Genomic DNA, 10,737 nt, shown 5'->3' on the forward strand with positions numbered 1-10,737 from the left:
AGAGAACCAGGGGCTTGCCAGGTGGTGCTAGTGGTAAAGAACCCGCTTGGCAGTGCAGGAGACTTAAGAAACATGGGCTCAATTCCTGGGTCAGGAAGGCCTCCTGGAGGAGGGCATGGCAACCAACTCCAGTACTCTTGCCTGGAGAATCCCATAGACAGAGGAGCCTGGCGGGCTAGAGTCCACAGGGTCACAGTGAGTCAGACACGCCTGAAGCGACTTAGCATGTACACAGAGAACTCTAGTTCTAGAGAACTAGAACTCCGATTCTGAAGTGCATACCAGTTACCTGGGATTCATATTAAAGCAGAGGTTTTGATTCTGTGTATCTGATGATGCCTGAGATTTGCATTTCTAATGAGCTTCCAGGCCCTCAGCCCACAGTTTCACTAACAAAGCTGTAAAAACCCTGTTCTCAAACTTTGCTGCCTGTTAGAATTAGCAGAGAACTTCATAGTAAGCTGATGCCCAGGCAGCACTCTAGACAATTAAATTGAAATATCTGAAAATGGGACCCAGCCATGAGTAGTGTTTTAAGTCCCCAGTTAACTCCAATGTATGTCAAGGACTGGGAACCAATGCAGGAGAGGGTTGCTAAATTTATGTAAATCCCAAAGAAGGTAGGAGATTTTAATCATGTTGAAACCCCAAAGAGCAGAAGCGATTGATCCCATTCACTGATGATGTCAAAATCTAGCATCACTGAGTTTTTACGTCTTAATTTGTTTCATTTGGTTGAGGGGGACATCATTCTCCCTTGGTATCCCCACAGTCCCCTCCACACTCCTTTCCTCCACGCCCATGGCGAGGACTCATGTGCTTCTGCAGTTTTCTGCTCCAAGACTGACTGGGCTGAGCTACAGGCCCAGTTAACCTGTCATGTCACGTTACGTTGCTCAGACGTGAACTGTGCTGACTTTCTAAATAAGACATGAAGTCCCCAAATTTAAAAACATGTGAGGTCATAGGAAATGTTTTTAAAACAAATAATTTGGTGCTCATGGAAACAAGAAACTGAGTGACATTGTCTAAGAAGTTGTCTGTAAGGACTTCCCACAGCTCTCAAACGGCTCTTGGTTATCAGGGGCTGGGAGCATCCCAACTGGCAAGAAGCTCATCAGTTTGATGCCACGAAAGAGCTGATAGAGGCAGAATTTTAGAATTTTACTTCATGTTTAACTCCATCGGGACAGATATTTCACTTTTTCCTTGGTGATCTAATAGAGAATTTTGGTTTATGAACAAGTCCTAAAAATAAATTCATATACCAGCACTGTTCGGTTTGAACTTCATTTTTCCCCCAGTGTGTGCTAAGTTGGGTCTAGTCTGAGTTTTTTACATGATTTCTATTGCTGTTCTCCTGAGGTTCTTCCAGATTATGACATAACCACACGAGCCTTACCTAGCGGTTTTTGTGTCTCCTGTAGGAGGTGATGCGTGAGCTTTCTGTCTTTCTTGCCTGTTTGAGTCCTCTGGGTTCTGCCTTAGGTAAAGGTCTCAGCACTCTATTCATATTTAAGTTTTTCAAATATTTATTTATGTATTTGGCTGGGTCGGGTCTTAGCTGCAGCATGTGGGATCTTATCTTGTGGTGCATGGGCTTAGTTGCCCTGCAGCAGGTGGGATCTTTGTTTACCCGCCAGGTATTGAACCCATGTACCCTGCGTTGCAAGGCAGATTCTTAACCACTGGACCACCAGGGAACTCCTCCTTTAAAAAAAAAGAACGGTTTTTTTTCTTTTCTGGCTTTAATAAAAGCAAACTTATTAACAACTTTTTGTTGAGAAAGTCACATTTAACAGGCAGACTATTTGTAATACTATATAAAGTCTGTCTGTTTTGTAAACATGGAAATCCTATACTAAATGAAATATATAAGCATATCAAACTTTGTTGTTAAAAATCAGAATTTGTTAAAGGTCATTTAATGCTCAGCAATTAACTGTGAACCCAAGTGGTCCAGGATCTTTTCCAGTGGGAGGTTTCTAAGCACCATTCCAAGCTTTTCTATGCTAACTAGTGTTTACATTGTTCTTATTTTGGGGTCCATTTTGTTCATGTGTATTTTTACTAGGAAATCATTAATTTCTTCTAGGTTTCCAACTTGAAATAATAAATTTCTCTTATTTGACTTTAATTTTTCTTCTCTTTCTAGTTTTCTACCGAATTGTCATAATTAATGAGCACATAATGATCCATTAATTATTGCAATGACATATTTTATTCAGTTTCCCTCCCTTCTACCTTTTTCTTTTCCAGTATTGCATCATATTTAAGTTTTATATTATTTCTGCAGAGGGGAGGAGACTTAGTCTGTCACAGTGAGAGAATTCCTCCAGTTATCTTCGAGAGAAATTAAAAAATCAGAAAAGGTCTTTTATATTTACTGCCATGCTTACCATTTTATTACTATATTTATCATGTTTACTTTTACTGCCCTATCTATTTTATTGTCTTTTATATTACTGCATAATTAAGGAATCGTTAGGTTCTCAGCTAGAACTACTAGCTAATATATAACTAAATTTAAGATTCTTTAAAAATATGAGCTAATATATTTTTGCTATTTACTTTGCTAAATTTTGAGTTGTTGAGCAACAGATAACTAATACAATAAAGTGATTATAATCAGTATTTTAAAGGTCTTGTTTGCTTAGTCTATCATCTCTTTTATTCCTAGGTTTTTTTTTAGTAATTATTTATTTATTGGCTGTGATGTGTCTTCGTTGCTGGGGGCGGGCTTTCTCTAGTTGTGGTGAGAGGGGGCTTCTCTTGTTGCAGAACAGGGCTCTAGGGTGTGTGGGATTCAGTAGTTGTAGCACATTTCTATATGGTTTCTATAGGGACACTGTGTACAGTGAGAAGCAAGGCAATATATATATACTGGTTCACTAAGATGTGAACTTTTCAAGGCATTTGAAGGAGAGTAGGCTATTTCAGGGCCTTTCTTGATGGCTCAGATGGTAAAGAATCTGCCTGCAATGTGGAAGACCTGGGTTCGAGCCCTGAATTGCGAGGATTCCCTGAAGGAAGGCATAGCAACCAGTATGGAGAATCCCCATGAACAGGGGAGCCTGGTGGGCTACAGTCCATGGAGTCGCAAAAAGTCGGACACGACTGAGCAACTAAGCACAGCACAGCATGTGCTTAAAAAGCCACCAAACTCTTTTTCACAATGGTTGTACCATTTTACACTTCCGTTAGCAATGTGGGAATTTCTCCACATCCTTACCGATCCTTGTCTGTTTTCCCCCATTTTTTTTTTTATTATGGCTATTCTAATGAGTGTGGAGTGGTATCTCACTGCAGTTTTCATTTTCATTTATCTAATGATTGATGGTATTGAGTATAATCATTTTTATTGGATTCTAGACATTGTGATGATAGCATTATTAAGTGTCTGGGTTTTGTTGTCTTCCTTTAATCAGGATTGGATTTTACTCTGGAAAGCAGTTACTGTAGTTCCAGATCTTGATCCGTTAAAGGCATTTTTTAAAGCTCAAATAGCCTTCAGTCTATCTTTCCTAAAGTGTAGATTCTAGTGGATTCCCTTAGTATGCAGTGAGGTTTCTCCAATTTGATTGGTCTGACTGAAAGTTTTTTTTAACTCTGAAAAGTTCTGGTAGTTGTTCAACTAACAGCTCCATATAAGTTTTCTTTCTGTAGTAATTGTCTCTTGCATTTTCTCACCCTCTAAATACACTGCTTATTATCCATCAAACATTCAAGATTCCCATGAAGATTTACAGAGCAACTTATTAAGCACCTCATTCCTTTATGGTGCTCCATACACAGTCTGGCCACTCTGGCCCTCCTAAACTCTGATCTTTGAAACCGCAGCTCAGGGAGACTGCTGTTCTCTGCTTGCCTTCTTCCTCCTTGTCAGCGTCAGGTAAATGTCTCCATGCAGAAAGCTGGAGTCATCGTCGGATTCAACTCCCTTGTTTTCCTTCTTTCAGGGGTCACAATCCTGTGCTGCCCAGTTGTATGGTATCTAGAAATAGTTGTTTTATAAATTTTGTCCAGTTTACTAATTGTTTACTGTGGAAGGCTAGTCTGGTATCTGTTATTCTATCATGGTCTGAAATGGAAATGTAGAGGTTTTTTTAAATTATCTCTAAAGAACTAAAAAGCTTCTTTCCTAAAGCTCTAGTTCATTTGCAAACTTTCAATGCCCTTCATTGTTTGGAGGGGGATATTAAATTTGCTTATTTCTGAATCAATCTTTTTGGTTATCAGATTATGCTAATTATCTAATTTGCTTGGTCTATTGAAGACTCACCTTTGAAACTGAAGGTGGAGTCAGGTGACCTAAAGTATTTTATTTATTTATTTTTTTATTTTACTTATTTTTTTTTTATATATTGTAGTGGTTTTTGCCATACATTGACATGAATCAGTCATGGATTTACATGTGTTCCCCTTCCCGATCCCCGCTCCCGCCTTCCTCTCCATCCCATCCCTCTGGGTCTTCCCAGTGCACCAGCCCTGAGCACTTGTCTAGATGCCCATCAGCAGACGAATGGATAAGGAAGCTGTGGTACATATACACCATGGAATATTACTCAGCCATTAAAGAGAATTCATTTGAATCAGTTCTAATGAGATGGATGAAACTGGAGCCATTATACAGAGTGAAGTAAGCCAGAAAGATAAAGACCATTACAGTATACTAACACATATATATGGAATTTAGAAAGATGGTAACGATAACCCTATATGCAAAACAGAAAAAGAGACACAGATGTACAGAACAGACTTTTAGACTCTGTGGGAGAAGGCAAGGGTGGGATGTTCTGAGAGAATAGCATTGAAACAAGTATACTGTCAAGGGTGAAACAGATCACCAGCCCAGGTTGGATGCATGAGACCTAAAGTATTTTAAACTCTATGAGGGAGGGGTGGATTCTTGAGTGAAAAGTACAGGACAATGCTAACGTGACAGAAGGAGGGATTAAATTCTGGGGTAGGTAACTAACATATATTCAGTACTTCCATTTTATAAATGAAAAGTGGAAAGACAGAGAGATTAGGTGACCTGACCAACATTCTCAGATATAGTGAGTGACTGAATTAGGACTGATCTATCTAACTCTAAAGGCAATGGTGCTGGCAAAAAGCAATGTATTAAAATGGACTTTATAAATTATAAAAAATAGACTTTATAAATTATAAAAAGAAACTTTCATATGCCTTCATTTGTTTTAATTCTTCAATCTAATGGGTTAAGCAAGGTGGATATTCACTCTGTTTTACAGATAAGGGTAATAAAGTGATTGATACAGATTGATTCAAGAATGTATGATTTGTGCAGAACTAGGATTAGAACTTAAATCTTTCTGCTATTTTCATGGACTATGATCTTTCCAATATTTCTTTAGTTATTTAGCCCAGTTTCACCCTCTCCCCATTCTCTTACCTGTTAAAGAGAATAGATTCCAAAACTTCATTGTGAACCATTTGGTTTTTGTTTCTTAATTTTACAGCTGAGTGCTTTCACTGGGAGTCAAAAACCACATAATGAAAGATAAAATAATGTGTTTGTTTTATTCCTTTTCTTGGTGAAAGGTCTTGGCTCATGGGACAAATTCACTTTGTTCGGCAACTTGAGATAATCAGAAATTGATTACTTGAATCACTTAAATCTCTTTATCATTTAAATCTTTTCATGCAGAATTAAAGACGGTCATAGGTCAGAGACTAGAGGGAGAAGACTGCAATACACGCTTTTTCTAAAAGTAAAGAAAATAATTAGAAGACAGTATCTTGGAGGGAACAAGGCCTTTGGAGACTGGGAGACCTGAATTAAATCCCATCTTAGCTACTTAGTTACTTAAGGATTTTAAACCTCAGTTTTCTCAGTTATAAAGTGAGGATAATAAGTACTCAGAAGGGTCATTTTAAGAATTACATAAAAAAAAAAAAAGAATTACATAAAGACGGCTACTGTAGCGCCATGGCAGCTATAATTTTTATTATGTTAATACTATGGAAAATTCTGGAGCTCTGAGAGCAGTGTACTAAGATTCTTACCTTTGTCAGAGATTTTCTCCAGTAAGATAATCAGGGTCCAAAGTCTTAGAAAAACTCGTTAGGCTGAGATAGTTACTTTCTCTTAGCCTGAAAACCAGAGTAGCCTTGAATCCTTGAGTTTAGAGCAATGGTTAAGGGGACAGGCTTGGAGTCAGAATATCTAAGTTGCTCTCTGGCTGAATACGGTCTAATATCTCTGAATAACAGTCTAAGCTTCAGTTTCAACATTGACAAAATGAGATGATGATCATAAATGTGTGTCTACTGACAGACTTAGCTTAAAACAAAGTAAGGCAATCTCTGTAAAATACTCAGGGACTTAATGCCAGTAAGAACTCCAACAGGTCTGCTCAAATTGGAGAAGAACATGGGGTGAAGTGGAAGTGAAGCCAGTTCCTGCTTCTCCATGAACTCTGCATTTAACTCCCAGCACTGAATTATGTATTAGCTTCCTCTGAATGTGTATACTATCTATATGTTTTTTCCCCCATTGCTTTTAAAATCTCTTGAGAGCTGGACTGTCTCACTGTGGAACCTGCTCACTCAGAAAAGATGCTGAAGTCATCATAGGTAAATGCACTACAGGCAGACTGATTGTGGGCAGAGGCTGTGGACCCCCCAAAAGAGGATGAGAAATGTTACAGAGTTAGAAAATGCTGCCAGCACAGGAGGGTGAGGGGCATGAAATGGGGTCCAGAAGGAAATCCTGTTCAGTGCAGTGCTGAGGAGCAAGTGTTTGAAGAAGCTGAGAAGGTAACCCCGGGCTTTAGGGGAGGAATCATAGCATATTTCTAGGTTTGAGAATGGAGAAGTACATAAAAAAACTTGAGAAGGCCCAATAATATATTAAGCTCGTGGCTGCCCAACATGTTGCCAGATGGGAAACAGAAGAGTCCCAGAGGGTCCACCACGCAAACATTTCAGAGGGGAACTTCATTCATTGAAGAGCTCTTATAGACCAGTAACATGTATGTCACGTTAGTTAATCCTCACAGCAACTCTGTAGGGCAAGCACTATTAACAAATCCATTTTGAATAGAGATCAGTAACTTTCCCAAGGCATGAGACTAGTCAACATTAGAACTACCCATCTTCTATCATTCAGTTTAGCATGGTTACTTTGCCTTCTGAAAAACCTGGGGAATAAATCCACTGGAGATGACAACAAATTTATGTAAACAAAAGTTAGATTCAGTTCAGTTCAGTTCAGTCACTCAGTTCTGTCCAACTCTTTGCAGCCCCATGGCTTGCAGCATGCCAGGCTTCCCTGTCCATCACCAACTCCTGGAGCTTGCTCAGACTCATGTCCATCGAGTCGGTGATGCCATCCAACCATCTCATCCTCTGTCATCCCCTTCTCCTCCTGTCTTCAATCTTTCCCAGCATCAGGGTCTTTTCCAATGAGTCAGTTCTTCACATCAAGTGGCCACAGTATTGGAGTTTCAGCTTCAACATCAGTCCTTCCAATAAATATTCAGGACTGACTCCCTTCAGGATGGACTGTTTTGATCTCCTTGCAGTCCAAGGGACTCTCAAGAGTCTTCTCCAGCACCACAGTTTAAAAGCATCAATTCTCTGGTCCTCAGCTTTTTTATGGTCCAACTCTCACATCCATACATGACTACTGGAAAAACCATGGCTTTGACTAGACAGACCTTTGTTGGCAAAGTAATGTCTCTGCTTTTTAATATGCTGTCTAGGTTGGTCATAGCTTTTATTCCAAGGAGCAAGCGTCTTTGAATTTCATGGCTGCAGTTACCATCCGCAGTGATTTGGGAGCCCAAGAAAATAAAGTCTGTCACTGTTTCCATTGTTTCCCCATCTATTTTCCATGAAGTGATGGGACCGGATGCCATGATCTTAGTTTTTTGAATGTTGAGTTTTAAGCCAGCTTTTTCACTCTCCTCTTTCACCTTCATCAAGAGGCTCTTTAGCTCCTCTTTGCTTTCTGCCACAAGGGTGGTATCATCTGCATATCTGAGGTTATTGATACTTCTCTACTTTGTACTATATAAGTATTCTTAGGAATCTAGGCTTAAGGAGTTTTCCTAGAACTATTAAGGAAACCATATGGTTCGAGGAGCACTTGGAATTTTCCACCAAACCCCAAGGAGTTCCTGCTGATCACATATGGTGGCTTCTATGAGCTCAGTCTCTTCCCTCCCTGTTAATCAAGAGCACATCAATGCTATTTTAAAATTCAACCAGATATTTAGATTGCCTGGGAGTCAACTTCTCCCTCAACAAATCCAGCCCAAAGAGAGATATCTGGACCAAGGCCTTCAGGTCCCTTGCCTCCATGTGCTCTGGGAAGTTGGGAGGAATCTCCCATCTCTAAGATTGTCCTTTTAATTGACTCATTCTCTAAATGACTGCTGGCCTGACAAAGTGACCTCAGAATTGGCGTGAGGCCAGCAGAATATCCTCCCAAGAGCAGGATTCAATCCTCAAAGTCATTACCTTCTAAAAAGAGGCTATATAGGTCTTTCTGAGGATTTCTAGGGGCCCTTTTCATCTGATCTCACAAGATTCTTATCGATGAGGTCAGCTTTGCCTCTTTACCTTCCTGGAAGCCATGGGCCATGTACTATCATCTCTTTTTTGAAAGTTACCCTACCCTTCAACCAAGTTCATTTTTCCATTTGTTTAGCATCTGCCCTTTGTTTGGATCAGTTTCCAGAACCATCCTCTAATGAAATTAGCTGTTTTTTTAGTTTTTCTATGTCTCTCAATAAATGTTTAAACTGACAAGTAACTTACCTATTCTCTTAGAGTAGAAAGTTCCCTCTGAGTTGGGTTCTAGAACCAAACCATTCATTTCAGGATCGACAATACTCCTTTCTCAGTCACCCCTTTCCACCAGCCATCACCAAATAGGGTGTTCCTGTTATTGATAGCCCTGGGCATTCTCTGCAGTTCTTCTTCTTCCTTGGGCAAGGGTATTAATTATCACAATATCCCACCCTCTGCCAGAGTTAGGACAAGGGGAAGAGTGGAGGAGAAAGAGTGCTATAGTTACTGACTAGTGGGATATTATTGGTCACATTCTTGAATAACTATTTCCCTGATACCTAACACATCTGAAGTGAAGTGAATGCCACTCAGTCGTGTCCAGCTGTTTGTGACTCCATGGACTATACAGTCCATGGAATTCTCCAGGCCAGAATACTGGAGTGGGTAGCCATTCCCTTCTCCAGGGGATCTTCCCAACCCAAGGATTGAACTCAGGTCTCCCACATTGCAGGCATATTTTTTACTGTCTGAAACACCAGGGAAACCCATATCTGAAGCTGGAAAATATCCAGAGACTAGCATCCCCTCCCCTGCCCCCAGTCTTCTATGAGTAGGATTTTGATTGTCCTGATTTGCCTTTGTGGAGCAGCATTTCCCCAATTTTTCTATTCTAAGAGAATAGAATTGGAGATGAGAAAGTTGGGATCTTATTTCCTGCAGCAAAAGAATTTTGTGGAAGCGCGTTGAAGATATATTTAGGACAGGGCTCATTCTCATGTGTGATTTAGCATGTTTTTTTCCAGGAAATAGGATGCATTTAAACTGAGAAGAGTGTTTGGCTTGTATAACTCACTCTAAAAGTTTAATGAGACTCCAGTGTTGAGAGCATGAGTGTGCAGAGCGCCGAGATGGTTTCTGTTGCTCACTGACTAGTCCCTGTGAGCAGGGTTTGGACTGTGATCCCCGGTCAGCAAGAAAAGGAAGTGAGTAAGAGAAAAAGCCAACAAGGAGAGAGAAATAGTGACAGGTTCCAGATTTCCTGTGTTTTTCTTTCTTTTCTTCAGCTCAGGGTGGGAGGGAAATAATTTTAAAAGTCTACAAGTGCTATTCCCTGAGGGCAATAGATGGAACCTTTAAAAATAATTAAAATAACCTAAAGTAGACATCTTTGGGGGAATTTCATTCGTGGAAAGTACAGAGATAGTTGTAGGATTTCTTTTCCATGCTACCTGGAGTATTCCCCTCCTGCCTTCTCCCAACCTACCTTCTCATAAGTGGTAAAACATCAAAGTAAAAGTGTTCAAATACAAAACCAAAAGTAGCACCGCAGCATCACTAAGGTCAGATTTGGAAAAGATACCCTTTTTCACACATTCTATGGGTTTGGGGGGAAAAGAGGAATATAAGGTTGTGGAGAAATAGATGTCTTGGTATGAGAATAACTTTAACAGGGAAAAAAGGTCACAACCTCTGGGGTTTGCTACCCAAGGGAAGGAAGTCTCAGGGTCTGGCTCCACTTTCCAGGCCAGGCACTTGGCTAAAGTTATTTCCCTCTGAAAGGCTGCTGAGGAAAGAGCATCCCACAGTGTGGAAGCTTGATTCCTACCTAACTCAGACATCAGTTCAGAGCTCAGTGCTTTGGTTTGTGTGCCTGTGGGAGACGTTCCTTTATTAGGGTAAGACCACCACAAATACCTCATTTTGGATTGGAGAACTGGAAGACCATGTGGTTTCCAGGACAAAAACCCCCCACTATTCCTATAAAAGGTTCACTTCATTGTGGGCAGAGTTGAATCTTTGCAGATTTTATTTCCTTTTGGAAAGTGCTGCTTTTTTAAGTATGACTTAGACTGCACTGATATTAAAAATTATTTGTTTTTCTTAATATTATATGTTAACATATATATGGAATCTAGAAAATGGCACTGATGAAACTATTTTCAGGGCAGGAATAGAGCTGCAGACATAGAG

This window comes from Cervus elaphus, chromosome 16 (assembly GCF_910594005.1).
Source record: "Cervus elaphus chromosome 16, mCerEla1.1, whole genome shotgun sequence".
NCBI classification, from domain to species: Eukaryota; Metazoa; Chordata; class Mammalia; order Artiodactyla; family Cervidae; genus Cervus; species Cervus elaphus.